The sequence below is a fragment of the Triturus cristatus genome, chromosome 12, assembly GCF_964204655.1.
Source record: "Triturus cristatus chromosome 12, aTriCri1.1, whole genome shotgun sequence".
Classification (NCBI taxonomy): Eukaryota; Metazoa; Chordata; class Amphibia; order Caudata; family Salamandridae; genus Triturus; species Triturus cristatus.
The window spans coordinates 662,569,595-662,584,829 of record NC_140595.1 but is presented as its reverse complement, the minus strand read 5'-3'; the positions used below and the strand labels follow the sequence as shown (position 1 = coordinate 662,584,829).

Below are 15,235 nucleotides of genomic sequence, written 5' to 3'. Positions count from 1 at the left end.
GTTAAAATGGAACAGTCAGATGATCCCATCTAGCGGATCCTGGCTCTGTCTTGAAAGAGAGTGTAATTATACTACAAGAAATGCTGGCCATCAAAAGAGACTCTGATGGCTTTCCGACGAAGGTGGGATTCGAACCCACGCGTGCAGAGCACAATGGATTAGCAGTCCATCGCCTTAACCACTCGGCCACCTCGTCTGCCCTACAGCCCCATCTGAAACCTTGCTTCACAAAAGGTACTGAAGTGTCAATATACTGTACCTAAAAAAGAAAAAAAACAGCTGAGGCAAGATCTCACATTCCACGTCTTCCCCCAATTAGGGACCTACATTTAATTTTTGGTAAATTCTTACTATGTGCTAATTACAAATATTCATAAGATTCCCCTAGACTTTGTCAGAACTGTCAAGATATAATTCTATGGGGTTTTGAATAGACAGAGCATATGTTATAGGAGAATTATAGAATCTATTCCGTTTGGACTGTATTTTTAATAGTCATGATAACATGCTAGCATGTGAGTCGATCTTGCACAGTGAATGATGGAGCAGTGTCTGTCATCTACTTGGTCAGCTGTAGATGGCTCACCTGGGGAGATGTGAAAAAAGAGAGCTCCAGTGGCGCAATCGGTTAGCGCGCGGTACTTATACAGCAGTACTTGCACTGAGCCATGCCGAGGTTGTGAGTTCGAGCCTCACCTGGAGCAGCCGTGTTGTTTTTCATAAACCATTTCACAAAAAGTAAAGTTTAAACTCAGAGTATGGACGGCCCTTGCTAGAGAGTCTTTACTTCTTATAGGATCTACGTGTCCTACTCCTCTGGGTGCCAAATATCACATATCCTACGCGATGCTCAGTTTAAACATTCCATGATGTGCCATCTTGCATTTCATGCAAACACCACATCAGTGCATTTAAAAATACATTTGTAGAATAATAAATATGATGAAAACAGTGTTCTCACATGATAACCATAAACTGAAGACCTGCAAAAAATGCTGTATCAGCTACTTACAATAAAAGGTGACTCGAAAAAACTAGCAAAAGAAGAGCATCATCATATTAAAGGTTCTATTCACCATTTTGAGTTGCACCATAGCAGCTTATGGTGCTTTTCTGCTCAGAGTGTGCCTCCAATCCCACATTCATTTTTAATTTCTTTGCAATTTAAAAAACAACAATTACTGCTCGAAGTTCACTTTTTCAAAACCATTCAACCTATTAAATGTATTTCTCTAACCTATGAATGTGGTCCATGTTCACTTTTCCTCATCTTCATCTCGATACTCCTTTCCCAGAAACCAGGTTCACTTCTTCATTCAACCCACCCATCCAAGGTCACCAAATCTTTGAAGCACAAGTCTGCCTATTCTCCCTTTCTCTCTATGTACAAGATACCTTGTATCATTTGAATGGACAGCAGGAGAGAAGGATATTTATGGTGAGTGGGGGAGGGGTTTTGAGGAGTAACCTCATTTGCCTAAGAGCCGGGGTATCTGGGAAAAAAAGTATTTTATGGGGGAAGAATTTCACATCTCCTTGGTGAAATTTGTAGGGCCTTATAACATCCTTTCTGTGGATGCAGATTCAGTCAGGACAGAGGTCCTAGTCCTCGCTCTGCCTTTCAAAGGAACTGTAAATATGCATGGCTTATTTGGCTTTGCCCGGCAGGGCTTGCCCGGCAGGGTGAGAATGGCGTTTATCAGGCGTTCGTCAGGCGATCGGAAGGGGTGAGGCAATAATTTATAATTCAATGATCTTCATGATATTTTCTTGATAATATGAAAGCAGGAAAGGGAAGCTTGGCAATAAGCAATCCTAAAGCAAGGTGTGACTCCAGGGAAGAATGACTTGAAAACAACATACAGAAAGACTCATGTAAAAAGGCCCTGATGAGGCTTGAACTCATGACCCCTGGTTTACAAGACCAGTGCTCTGCCACTGAGCTACAAGGCCAGTCTGCACGCAGGATGTAAATTGCAACATGTATTCTTACTGAGGTATGAATATATCTATGATTTTGAGACTCTGTATGGAAACGTAGTTGCATATGAATGTCCACGTGCGCGCACACATTGAAGACCATGCTTAAGGCACTTTTCTTGGAAGTATGAAAAACTACATTTTCATATGAGAAAATAAGAGTTTTCACATTCAAGACCATACCGATAGCTCTAGTTAGTATGTCTGCAATCAGTGACATATAGAGAACCCACTTATTAGAAGTGATCTGTCTCTGTGGGGCAGACATATGTTAACAGTCATTCATTTGAGACGGCCTAAACTTTAGGAGTAAGAGCTGCTTTCTTATCAATCTATTTATCCAAACTGGTTAATAAGCCAGGAGTGAGTGAAAGGCAATCCTCTGGAAACTCCATGAAAGATCTAATTTCTATTACGCACAAAATACTTCACTTTATTTGACATATTTGTTAACATGGAACAGTCAGATGATCCCATCTAGCGGATCCTGGCTCTGTCTTGAAAGAGAGTGTAATTATACTACAAGAAATGCTGGCCATCAAAAGAGACTCTGATGGCTTTCCGACGAAGGTGGGATTCGAACCCACGCGTGCAGAGCACAATGGATTAGCAGTCCATCGCCTTAACCACTCGGCCACCTCGTCTGCCCTACAGCCCCATCTGAAACCTTGCTTCACAAAAGGTACTGAAGTGTCAATATACTGTACCTAAAAAAGAAAAAAAACAGCTGAGGCAAGATCTCACATTCCACGTCTTCCCCCAATTAGGGACCTACATTTCATTTTTGGGAAATTCTTACTATGTGCTAATTACAAATATTCATAAGATTCCCCTAGACTTTGTCAGAACTGTCAAGATATAATTCTATGGGGTTTTGAATAGACAGAGCATATGTTATAGGACAATTATAGAATCTATTCCGTTTGGACTGTATTTTTAATAGTCATGATAACATGCTAGCATGTGAGTCGATCTTGCACAGTGAATGATGGAGCAGTGTCTGTCATCTACTTGGTCAGCTGTAGATGGCTCACCTGGGGAGATGTGAAAAGAGAGAGCTCCAGTGGCGCAATCGGTTAGCGCGCGGTACTTATACAGCAGTACTTGCACTGAGCCATGCCGAGGTTGTGAGTTCGAGCCTCACCTGGAGCAGCCGTGTTGTTTTTCATAAACCATTTCACAAAAAGTAAAGTTTAAACTCAGAGTATGGACGGCCCTTGCTAGAGAGTCTTTACTTCTTATAGGATCTACGTGTCCTACTCCTCTGGGTGCCAAATATCACATATCCTACGCGATGCTCAGTTTAAACATTCCATGATGTGCCATCTTGCATTTCATGCAAACACCACATCAGTGCATTTAACAATACATTTGTAGAATAATAAATATGATGAAAACAGTGTTCTCACATGATAACCATAAACTGAAGAGCTGCAAAAAATGCTGTATCAGCTACTTACAATAAAAGGTGACTCGAAAAAACTAGCAAAAGAAGAGCATCATCATATTAAAGGTTCTATTCACCATCTTGAGTTGCACCATAGCAGCTTATGGTGCTTTTCTGCTCAGAGTGTGCCTCCAATCCCACATTCATTTTTAATTTATTTGCAATTTAAAAAACAATTACTGCTCGAAGTTCACTTTTCAAAACCATTCAACCTATTAAATGTATTTCTCTAACCTATGAATGTGGTCCATGTTCACTTTTCCTCATCTTCATCTCGATACTCCTTTCCCAGAAACCAGGTTCACTTCTTCATTCAACCCACCCATCCAAGGTCACCAAATCTTTGAAGCACAAGTCTGCCTATTCTCCCTTTCTCTCTATGTACAAGATACCTTGTATCATTTGAATGGACAGCAGGAGAGAAGGATATTTATTGTGAGTGGGGGTGGGGTTTTGAGGAGTAACCTCATTTGCCTAAGAGCCGGGGTATCTGGGAAAAAAAGTATTTTATGGGGGAAGAATTTCACATCTCCTTGGTGAAATTTGTAGGGCCTTATAACATCCTTTCTGTGGATGCAGATTCAGTCGGAACAGAGGTCCTAGTCCTCGCTCTGCCTTTCAAAGGAACTGTAAATATGCATGGCTTATTTGGCTTTGCCCGGCAGGGTGAGAATGGCGTTTGTCAGGCGTTCGTCAGGCGATCGGAAGGGGTGAGGCAATAATTTATAATTCAATGATCTTCATGATATTTTCTTGATAATATGAAAGCAGGAAAGGGAAGCTTGGCAATAAGCAATCCTAAAGCAAGGTGTGACTCCAGGGAAGAATGACTTGAAAACAACATACAGAAAGACTCTTGTAAAAAGGCCCTGATGAGGCTTGAACTCATGACCCCTGGTTTACAAGACCAGTGCTCTGCCACTGAGCTACAAGGCCAGTCTGCACGCAGGATGTAAATTGCAACATGTATTCTTACTGAGGTATGAATATATCTATGATTTTGAGACTCTGTATGGAAACGTAGTTGCATATGAATGTCCACGTGCGCGCACACATTGAAGACCATGCTTAAGGCACTTTTCTTGGAAGTATGAAAAACTACATTTTCATATGAGAAAATAAGAGTTTTCACATTCAAGACCATACCGATAGCTCTAGTTAGTATGTCTGCAATCAGTGACATATAGAGAACCCACTTATTAGAAGTGATCTGTCTCTGTGGGGCAGACATATGTTAACAGTCATTCATTTGAGACGGCCTAAACTTTAGGAGTAAGAGCTGCTTTCTTATCAATCTATTTATCCAAACTGGTTAATAAGCCAGGAGTGAGTGAAAGGCAATCCTCTGGAAACTCCATGAAAGATCTAATTTCTATTACGCACAAAATACTTCACTTTATTTGACATATTTGTTAAAATGGAACAGTCAGATGATCCCATCTAGCGGATCCTGGCTCTGTCTTGAAAGAGAGTGTAATTATACTACAAGAAATGCTGGCCATCAAAAGAGACTCTGATGGCTTTCCGACGAAGGGGGGATTCGAACCCACGCGTGCAGAGCACTATGGATTAGCAGTCCATCGCCTTAACCACTCGGCCACCTCGTCTGCCCTACAGCCCCATCTGAAACCTTGCTTCACAAAAGGTACTGAAGTGTCAATATACTGTACCTAAAAAAGAAAAAAAACAGCTGAGGCAAGATCTCACATTCCACGTCTTCCCCCAATTAGGGACCTACATTTAATTTTTGGTAAATTCTTACTATGTGCTAATTACAAATATTCATAAGATTCCCCTAGACTTTGTCAGAACTGTCAAGATATAATTCTATGGGGTTTTGAATAGACAGAGCATATGTTATAGGACAATTATAGAATCTATTCCGTTTGGACTGTATTTTTAATAGTCATGATAACATGCTAGCATGTGAGTCGATCTTGCACAGTGAATGATGGAGCAGTGTCTGTCATCTACTTGGTCAGCTGTAGATGGCTCACCTGGGGAGATGTGAAAAGAGAGAGCTCCAGTGGCGCAATCGGTTAGCGCGCGGTACTTATACAGCAGTACTTGCACTGAGCCATGCCGAGGTTGTGAGTTCGAGCCTCACCTGGAGCAGCCGTGTTGTTTTTCATAAACCATTTCACAAAAAGTAAAGTTTAAACTCAGAGTATGGACGGCCCTTGCTAGAGAGTCTTTACTTCTTATAGGATCTACGTGTCCTACTCCTCTGGGTGCCAAATATCACATATCCTACGCGATGCTCAGTTTAAACATTCCATGATGTGCCATCTTGCATTTCATGCAAACACCACATCAGTGCATTTAAAAATACATTTGTAGAATAATAAATATGATGAAAACAGTGTTCTCACATGATAACCATAAACTGAAGACCTGCAAAAAATGCTGTATCAGCTACTTACAATAAAAGGTGACTCGAAAAAACTAGCAAAAGAAGAGCATCATCATATTAAAGGTTCTATTCACCATTTTGAGTTGCACCATAGCAGCTTATGGTGCTTTTCTGCTCAGAGTGTGCCTCCAATCCCACATTCATTTTTAATTTCTTTGCAATTTAAAAAACAACAATTACTGCTCGAAGTTCACTTTTTCAAAACCATTCAACCTATTAAATGTATTTCTCTAACCTATGAATGTGGTCCATGTTCACTTTTCCTCATCTTCATCTCGATACTCCTTTCCCAGAAACCAGGTTCACTTCTTCATTCAACCCACCCATCCAAGGTCACCAAATCTTTGAAGCACAAGTCTGCCCATTCTCCCTTTTTCTCTATGTACAAGATACCTTGTATCATTTGAATGGACAGCAGGAGAGAAGGATATTTATGGTGAGTGGGGGAGGGGTTTTGAGGAGTAACCTCATTTGCCTAAGAGCCGGGGTATCTGGGAAAAAAAGTATTTTATGGGGGAAGAATTTCACATCTCCTTGGTGAAATTTGTAGGGCCTTATAACATCCTTTCTGTGGATGCAGATTCAGTCAGGACAGAGGTCCTAGTCCTCGCTCTGCCTTTCAAAGGAACTGTAAATATGCATGGCTTATTTGGCTTTGCCCGGCAGGGCTTGCCCGGCAGGGTGAGAATGGCGTTTATCAGGCGTTCGTCAGGTGATCGGAAGGGGTGAGGCAATAATTTATAATTCAATGATCTTCATGATATTTTCTTGATAATATGAAAGCAGGAAAGGGAAGCTTGGCAATAAGCAATCCTAAAGCAAGGTGTGACTCCAGGGAAGAATGACTTGAAAACAACATACAGAAAGACTCATGTAAAAAGGCCCTGATGAGGCTTGAACTCATGACCCCTGGTTTACAAGACCAGTGCTCTGCCACTGAGCTACAAGGCCAGTCTGCACGCAGGATGTAAATTGCAACATGTATTCTTACTGAGGTATGAATTTTTGAGACTCTGTATGGAAACGTAGTTGCATATGAATGTCCACGTGCGCGCACACATTGAAGACCATGCTTAAGGCACTTTTCTTGGAAGTATGAAAAACTACATTTTCATATGAGAAAATAAGAGTTTTCACATTCAAGACCATACCGATAGCTCTAGTTAGTATGTCTGCAATCAGTGACATATAGAGAACCCACTTATTAGAAGTGATCTGTCTCTGTGGGGCAGACATATGTTAACAGTCATTCATTTGAGACGGCCTAAACTTTAGGAGTAAGAGCTGCTTTCTTATCAATCTATTTATCCAAACTGGTTAATAAGCCAGGAGTGAGTGAAAGGCAATCCTCTGGAAACTCCATGAAAGATCTAATTTCTATTACGCACAAAATACTTCACTTTATTTGACATATTTGTTAACATGGAACAGTCAGATGATCCCATCTAGCGGATCCTGGCTCTGTCTTGAAAGAGAGTGTAATTATACTACAAGAAATGCTGGCCATCAAAAGAGACTCTGATGGCTTTCCGACGAAGGTGGGATTCGAACCCACGCGTGCAGAGCACAATGGATTAGCAGTCCATCGCCTTAACCACTCGGCCACCTCGTCTGCCCTACAGCCCCATCTGAAACCTTGCTTCACAAAAGGTACTGAAGTGTCAATATACTGTCCCTAAAAAAGAAAAAAAACAGCTGAGGCAAGATCTCACATTCCACGTCTTCCCCCAATTAGGGACCTACATTTCATTTTTGGGAAATTCTTACTATGTGCTAATTACAAATATTCATAAGATTCCCCTAGACTTTGTCAGAACTGTCAAGATATAATTCTATGGGGTTTTGAATAGACAGAGCATATGTTATAGGACAATTATAGAATCTATTCCGTTTGGACTGTATTTTTAATAGTCATGATAACATGCTAGCATGTGAGTCGATCTTGCACAGTGAATGATGGAGCAGTGTCTGTCATCTACTTGGTCAGCTGTAGATGGCTCACCTGGGGAGATGTGAAAAGAGAGAGCTCCAGTGGCGCAATCGGTTAGCGCGCGGTACTTATACAGCAGTACTTGCACTGAGCCATGCCGAGGTTGTGAGTTCGAGCCTCACCTGGAGCAGCCGTGTTGTTTTTCATAAACCATTTCACAAAAAGTAAAGTTTAAACTCAGAGTATGGACGGCCCTTGCTAGAGAGTCTTTACTTCTTATAGGATCTACGTGTCCTACTCCTCTGGGTGCCAAATATCACATATCCTACGCGATGCTCAGTTTAAACATTCCATGATGTGCCATCTTGCATTTCATGCAAACACCACATCAGTGCATTTAACAATACATTTGTAGAATAATAAATATGATGAAAACAGTGTTCTCACATGATAACCATAAACTGAAGAGCTGCAAAAAATGCTGTATCAGCTACTTACAATAAAAGGTGACTCGAAAAAACTAGCAAAAGAAGAGCATCATCATATTAAAGGTTCTATTCACCATCTTGAGTTGCACCATAGCAGCTTATGGTGCTTTTCTGCTCAGAGTGTGCCTCCAATCCCACATTCATTTTTAATTTATTTGCAATTTAAAAAACAACAATTACTGCTCGAAGTTCACTTTTCAAAACCATTCAACCTATTAAATGTATTTCTCTAACCTATGAATGTGGTCCATGTTCACTTTTCCTCATCTTCATCTCGATACTCCTTTCCCAGAAACCAGGTTCACTTCTTCATTCAACCCACCCATCCAAGGTCACCAAATCTTTGAAGCACAAGTCTGCCTATTCTCCCTTTCTCTCTATGTACAAGATACCTTGTATCATTTGAATGGACAGCAGGAGAGAAGGATATTTATGGTGAGTGGGGGAGGGGTTTTGAGGAGTAACCTCATTTGCCTAAGAGCCGGGGTATCTGGGAAAAAAAGTATTTTATGGGGGAAGAATTTCACATCTCCTTGGTGAAATTTGTAGGGCCTTATAACATCCTTTCTGTGGATGCAGATTCAGTCGGAACAGAGGTCCTAGTCCTCGCTCTGCCTTTCAAAGGAAATGTAAATATGCATGGCTTATTTGGCTTAGCCCGGCAGGGTGAGAATGGCGTTTGTCAGGCGTTCGGAAGGGGTGAGGCAATAATTTATAATTCAATGATCTTCATGATATTTTCTTGATAATATGAAAGCAGGAAAGGGAAGCTTGGCAATAAGCAATCCTAAAGCAAGGTGTGACTCCGGGGAAGAATGACTTGAAAACAACATACAGAAAGACTCATGTAAAAAGGCCCTGATGAGGCTTGAACTCATGACCCCTGGTTTACAAGACCAGTGTTCTGCCACTGAGCTACAACGCGAGTCTGCACGCAGGATGTAAATTGCAACATGTATTCTTACTGAGGTATGAATATATCTATGATTTTGAGACTCTGTATGGAAACGTAGTTGCATATGAATGTCCACGTGCGCGCACACATTGAAGACCATGCTTAAGGCACTTTTCTTGGAAGTATGAAAAACTACATTTTCATATGAGAAAATAAGAGTTTTCACATTCAAGGCCATCCTGATAGCTCTAGTTAGTATGTCTGCAATCAGTGACATATAGAGAACCCACTTATTAGAAGTGATCTGTCTCTGTGGGGCAGACATATGTTAACAGTCATTCATTTGAGACGGCCTAAACTTTAGGAGTAAGAGCTGCTTTCTTATCAATCTATTTATCCAAACTGGTTAATAAGCCAGGAGTGAGTGAAAGGCAATCCTCTGGAAACTCCATGAAAGATCTAATTTCTATTACGCACAAAATACTTCACTTTATTTGACATATTTGTTAAAATGGAACAGTCAGATGATCCCATCTAGCGGATCCTGGCTCTGTCTTGAAAGAGAGTGTAATTATACTACAAGAAATGCTGGCCATCAAAAGAGACTCTGATGGCTTTCCGACGAAGGTGGGATTCGAACCCACGCGTGCAGAGCACAATGGATTAGCAGTCCATCACCTTAACCACTCGGCCACCTCGTCTGCCCTACAGCCCCATCTGAAACCTTGCTTCACAAAAGGTACTGAAGTGTCAATATACTGTACCTAAAAAAGAAAAAAAACAGCTGAGGCAAGATCTCACATTCCACGTCTTCCCCCAATTAGGGACCTACATTTCATTTTTGGTAAATTCTTACTATGTGCTAATTACAAATATTCATAAGATTCCCCTAGACTTTGTCAGAACTGTCAAGATATAATTCTATGGGGTTTTGAACAGACAGAGCATATGTTATAGGACAATTATAGAATCTATTCCGTTTGGACTGTATTTTTAATAGTCATGATAACATGCTAGCATGTGAGTCGATCTTGCACAGTGAATGATGGAGCAGTGTCTGTCATCTACTTGGTCAGCTGTAGATGGCTCACCTGGGGAGATGTGAAAAGAGAGAGCTCCAGTGGCGCAATCGGTTAGCGCGCGGTACTTATACAGCAGTACTTGCACTGAGCCATGCCGAGGTTGTGAGTTCGAGCCTCACCTGGAGCAGCCGTGTTGTTTTTCATAAACCATTTCACAAAAAGTAAAGTTTAAACTCAGAGTATGGACGGCCCTTGCTAGAGAGTCTTTACTTCTTATAGGATCTACGTGTCCTACTCCTCTGGGTGCCAAATATCACATATCCTACGCGATGCTCAGTTTAAACATTCCATGATGTGCCATCTTGCATTTCATGCAAACACCACATCAGTGCATTTAAAAATACATTTGTAGAATAATAAATATGATGAAAACAGTGTTCTCACATGATAACCATAAACTGAAGAGCTGCAAAAAATGCTGTATCAGCTACTTACAATAAAAGGTGACTCGAAAAAACTAGCAAAAGAAGAGCATCATCATATTAAAGGTTCTATTCACCATTTTGAGTTGCACCATAGCAGCTTATGGTGCTTTTCTGCTCAGAGTGTGCCTCCAATCCCACATTCATTTTTAATTTCTTTGCAATTTAAAAAACAACAATTACTGCTCGAAGTTCACTTTTTCAAAACCATTCAACCTATTAAATGTATTTCTCTAACCTATGAATGTGGTCCATGTTCACTTTTCCTCATCTTCATCTCGATACTCCTTTCCCAGAAACCAGGTTCACTTCTTCATTCAACCCACCCATCCAAGGTCACCAAATCTTTGAAGCACAAGTCTGCCTATTCTCCCTTTCTCTCTATGTACAAGATACCTTGTATCATTTGAATGGACAGCAGGAGAGAAGGATATTTATGGTGAGTGGGGGAGGGGTTTTGAGGAGTAACCTCATTTGCCTAAGAGCCGGGGTACCTGGGAAAAAAAGTATTTTATGGGGGAAGAATTTCACATCTCCTTGGTGAAATTTGCAGGGCCTTATAACATCCTTTCTGTGGATGCAGATTCAGTCAGGACAGAGGTCCTAGTCCTCGCTCTGCCTTTCAAAGGAACTGTAAATATGCATGGCTTATTTGGCTTTGCCCGGCAGGGTGAGAATGGCGTTTATCAGGCGTTCGTCAGGCGATCGGAAGGGGTGAGGCAATAATTTATAATTCAATGATCTTCATGATATTTTCTTGATAATATGAAAGCAGGAAAGGGAAGCTTGGCAATAAGCAATCCTAAAGCAAGGTGTGACTCCAGGGAAGAATGACTTGAAAACAACATACAGAAAGACTCATGTAAAAAGGCCCTGATGAGGCTTGAACTCATGACCCCTGGTTTACAAGACCAGTGCTCTGCCACTGAGCTACAAGGCCAGTCTGCACGCAGGATGTAAATTGCAACATGTATTCTTACTGAGGTATGAATATATCTATGATTTTGAGACTCTGTATGGAAACGTAGTTGCATATGAATGTCCACGTGCGCGCACACATTGAAGACCATGCTTAAGGCACTTTTCTTGGAAGTATGAAAAACTACATTTTCATATGAGAAAATAAGAGTTTTCACATTCAAGACCATACCGATAGCTCTAGTTAGTAAGTCTGCAATCAGTGACTGTTAGACCTGGCACCTTGGCGTGAGTTTCCCTTCCACTTTTTGATGGTGTGCCTCGATTGTTTTGCTGGTGTTGTCCGCTCAGGGCACTGCGCCACGGCTAATCCGTGCCGCAGTGCAAGTGCTCCCTAGGTAAAGTGTACCTGTAATTGATGTCCATGATTGGTTTATTGGATTCACTGTCAGTCCCCAGTAAAGTGCACCAGGGGTGCCAGGGCTTGTGAATGCCAATGCTGCTGGTGGGCTTGCAGCGCTGGTTGCGCCACCCACGGAAGCGGCCTTGTAAAATGTGTCTAGGGTCTGCCACCGCAGACCCTGTGCGCGGTCCGGGACCGTCGCGCTGACTGCGCAAGTGCCCCCACTTGCCAGTCCCTAAACCTTCCCTTACCTACATATTAGCCACCCCTCTGGTAGGCCCAAGGGCAGGGTGCATTGTAGGCATAAGGTAGGACATGCCCTGATGTGTGTGGCATGTCTTAGTAGTGAATTACAGCCCTTTCCGTTCTTCACTATTGAAGGCTACCTGCTCTCCATAGGCCAGAATGGGCTGCTGGGATCACGCCAACGCTGTGACCCCAGTGGACTCAGAGAGCATGGTAGAATGTCAAGTTTGGTATGCCTGAACTCAGAATAATAAAATACTTCTTGTAGTCAAGTTTATTTTAATATCCTGGGTTTGTAAATACTACTTTTAGAAAGTTAGTATTTACTGACCTGACCATCTCAGTCCGCCTCTGCTGTGTGTGTGTATGTTCTGCCTAGCAACAGTAGGAGCAGGGTGGGGGGATCCCCAGAGACAGGTTGGCTGCCAGGTGGTGGGTAGAGAGATTACACCTGGATGGGTGGGAGGAGTACACCTTGACTCTTGAATAGACCTGTGCTCTGCCACCACAAAGCCGGCGCCACCCCCTGTGGGGCGGCTGATGTCTCTGCCCTGCTGCTGAAAGGAAAGAGCAGAGTCACCATAACAAAGTGCTCCAGAACTGGACTGAGCCAGGCCTAGGCCCCCTGGCGCTAAAGAACAAAAGAATCATGGTATAAAAGTAGGAGCCTGGCTCCTAAGAAATCAGAATCCTGTTTACCACAAAGAACCTCTGCCCGAATAGAAGGAGAAGAAGACGCCGGAGGAGCTGGCCTGCTGCTTGCCTTGCTGAGAAAGGAGAGGAAGAGACTTACTGAAAAGACTTTGCTACTTTGTGCTTGAACATTCTCCAAGGGCTTGATCTGAGCTTGCCCCCTGAACTGAACCCCAGGACCAGTGGGTTCTCTGTGCTTCTTGCTCATCCTCCAATTCGAGCCGTGTGGGCATCCCGCTGGAAAAGAGACTGCGCCCCTCATCGCCCCTCCTAGGGCCGTGACACTCAGAAGCTCGCCTGCCTCACACCCGTGAGAGCCCCGCTCTGTCCCGAGCCGCTCTCTGTCCCCGGGCCAGGCCGCCTGCATCCCTGTCACCGCCTGCTACTGGAGCGCGCTGACCGCGCTATCACCCCTCCCGCCGGAAGCCGTCCGACGACTGTGATCTACGCCGGGTCATCCAGCTGCACTGACCGTGCCCTGCGACCCCGCTTCGCTATCCCCGGACATCTCAGGCCGCGCCGCCCCCGCTGTGGAGACCCTCCTGCACCGCCGTGCTAAAGGGTCGCTGGCCGCGCCTGCCTACGCGCCCACACCTGCTGATTGAGGACCCAAGAACACTTCCCAAGCTGAGAGTCGCACCGACCTGTGCCGACTCTCCACATCACGAAAGAAGTTCCAGTATCGGGCTCGGGGCCCGCAACGCCTTATTTCCCCGTTCGCAGGAGCCGATCTCTATGAGTACTGGAACCACAAGTAACATTTGCAAGAGACTACAAGGTCTCCATTTGAAACTGCGAACAACGAACATTTGCCCGCTTTACAACCTGGTGGCATAGCGAAAACGTTATTGGTCTTGTGATAAGTCTGCTGAGATATATATACCTTATTTTTACATAAAGAATCGTATTTTTATATATATCCAAGTCTGGTGTCCGTTTCTGGGGGGATTGATGTATTTACTGTGTGTACGATTGTAAGTGCTTAACCAACAACGCCTAAGGAATCGCCTTGGCTGCTCACGCCACGCACCTAGAGGGTGAGCAAGGGTCATTCGCGAGGGGTTATCCTGCGCCCTGACGTGGAGGAGAGGGTTCCTGCTTGACACAAGGGCAACCTTGCGCCAACCAGAGATCCCCGACTCTAACATTGTTGGCAGCGGTTGGGATTTCGGATTTGCACTTGTAATTTGCATACAGTGAATTATTAATCACCAGATAGTGAGAGCAGACCAAATAACGCAGCCACAGGTTTTCATTTTTGGAACTTTGTTGAGACATCTGCCATTACTGCAACCATGCCTGGCTCACACTCCGCTGGAAGAGCGCTCTCTGTGATTTCTGGAATAGATGAGGTGGATTGGGAGAGACTGGAAGGCTACACGATAGAGCAATTGAAAGGCTACAGTGTAAAATTCCGAGTCCCCCATGCTGGATTCAAGAGGAGAACCCAGTACGCCAAGGCGCTGAGAGCCTGGAAGGAATCACGAGACCCACGGAATGCGGGGGACATCGTTCCACCCGACAACCTTGAGGAGCCCAGCAGAGTCCGGTCGCCAGAGGAGCTGGCAGACAGGGCAGCCGACAGGGCGCATGCAATGGAGATGGCAAAGTTGGCCGGACAAATGGAAATGGAAAAGCAGAAGTTGGCCCTGGAGGCACAACAACGCCAAATGGATCATGATATCAGATTGAAGGAGTTGGAGCTGAAGGCGAAAAGTTTGGACACCGCTCCTTCTGGTGGCAGCACTCCACCAGCGCAGGTAGAGTCCAAGGTGTACATCCCCAAAGATGTAGTAAAGGAGTATTTTAGAAAGGATGACATAGGGCAGTGGTTTAGAGCCTACGAAGTGGCCATGTCCTCACACCGGGTCCCTGAGAAAGACTGGGGAGCGGGGTTGTGGGGAAGGTTCCTTGCGGAAGGGCGGGACACACTGTTAGATTTGCCCTTAGAAGTCCAGACCTCATACCCCCATATGAAGGAAGCTTTAATGACCAGGTATGGGTTAACTCCTGAGCTATATAGACAGAGGTTCAGGGAGACCAAGAAGATCCCTGAGAGTACGTATGTGGAATATGTGACCTTTTTCTGCAGAGCGCTGGATGGTTGGGTGAAGGGTAGCAAAGTGAATGATTATCAAGGGCTGCTTGATTTAATTGCATGGGAGCACTTGTCCAGTCAATGTTTTCCTGAGCTACGCCAGCACCTGATAGATAGCAAGCTGTCCAACCCGAGGAAGCTTGCTGAGGAGGCGGACCGCTGGCTCAGCACCAGGGTCCACAAGGGTCAAGTGGGAGACTCCGCCAAAGGTGGGCAGGGT

The 15,235-nt window shown here is 43.8% G+C and overlaps 13 non-coding genes across 13 annotated transcripts; 5 read left to right on the top strand and 8 right to left on the bottom strand.

Annotated features, from left to right (window-relative positions):
- Window positions 1–114: 114 nt before the first annotated feature.
- On the bottom strand, window positions 115–196 carry TRNAS-GCU (transfer RNA serine (anticodon GCU)). Its single transcript has one exon. It is a non-coding gene; the product is annotated as a tRNA-Ser (tRNA).
- Window positions 197–609: 413 nt separating this feature from the next.
- On the top strand, window positions 610–704 carry TRNAI-UAU (transfer RNA isoleucine (anticodon UAU)). Its single transcript has 2 exons — window positions 610–647; window positions 669–704. It is a non-coding gene; the product is annotated as a tRNA-Ile (tRNA).
- A 1,177-nt stretch (window positions 705–1,881) lies between these two features.
- On the bottom strand, window positions 1,882–1,953 carry TRNAT-UGU (transfer RNA threonine (anticodon UGU)). Its single transcript has one exon. It is a non-coding gene; the product is annotated as a tRNA-Thr (tRNA).
- Window positions 1,954–2,542: 589 nt separating this feature from the next.
- Window positions 2,543–2,624, bottom strand: TRNAS-GCU (transfer RNA serine (anticodon GCU)). Its single transcript has one exon. It is a non-coding gene; the product is annotated as a tRNA-Ser (tRNA).
- A 413-nt stretch (window positions 2,625–3,037) lies between these two features.
- Window positions 3,038–3,132, top strand: TRNAI-UAU (transfer RNA isoleucine (anticodon UAU)). Its single transcript has 2 exons — window positions 3,038–3,075; window positions 3,097–3,132. It is a non-coding gene; the product is annotated as a tRNA-Ile (tRNA).
- A 1,159-nt stretch (window positions 3,133–4,291) lies between these two features.
- Window positions 4,292–4,363, bottom strand: TRNAT-UGU (transfer RNA threonine (anticodon UGU)). The gene has a single exon. It is a non-coding gene; the product is annotated as a tRNA-Thr (tRNA).
- Window positions 4,364–5,447: 1,084 nt separating this feature from the next.
- Window positions 5,448–5,542, top strand: TRNAI-UAU (transfer RNA isoleucine (anticodon UAU)). Its single transcript has 2 exons — window positions 5,448–5,485; window positions 5,507–5,542. It is a non-coding gene; the product is annotated as a tRNA-Ile (tRNA).
- Window positions 5,543–6,719: 1,177 nt separating this feature from the next.
- On the bottom strand, window positions 6,720–6,791 carry TRNAT-UGU (transfer RNA threonine (anticodon UGU)). The gene has a single exon. It is a non-coding gene; the product is annotated as a tRNA-Thr (tRNA).
- A 579-nt stretch (window positions 6,792–7,370) lies between these two features.
- On the bottom strand, window positions 7,371–7,452 carry TRNAS-GCU (transfer RNA serine (anticodon GCU)). Its single transcript has one exon. It is a non-coding gene; the product is annotated as a tRNA-Ser (tRNA).
- A 413-nt stretch (window positions 7,453–7,865) lies between these two features.
- On the top strand, window positions 7,866–7,960 carry TRNAI-UAU (transfer RNA isoleucine (anticodon UAU)). Its single transcript has 2 exons — window positions 7,866–7,903; window positions 7,925–7,960. It is a non-coding gene; the product is annotated as a tRNA-Ile (tRNA).
- Window positions 7,961–9,772: 1,812 nt separating this feature from the next.
- TRNAS-GCU (transfer RNA serine (anticodon GCU)) lies at window positions 9,773–9,854 on the bottom strand. Its single transcript has one exon. It is a non-coding gene; the product is annotated as a tRNA-Ser (tRNA).
- A 413-nt stretch (window positions 9,855–10,267) lies between these two features.
- Window positions 10,268–10,362, top strand: TRNAI-UAU (transfer RNA isoleucine (anticodon UAU)). The gene is made up of 2 exons: window positions 10,268–10,305; window positions 10,327–10,362. It is a non-coding gene; the product is annotated as a tRNA-Ile (tRNA).
- A 1,163-nt stretch (window positions 10,363–11,525) lies between these two features.
- Window positions 11,526–11,597, bottom strand: TRNAT-UGU (transfer RNA threonine (anticodon UGU)). Its single transcript has one exon. It is a non-coding gene; the product is annotated as a tRNA-Thr (tRNA).
- Window positions 11,598–15,235: the final 3,638 nt, after the last annotated feature.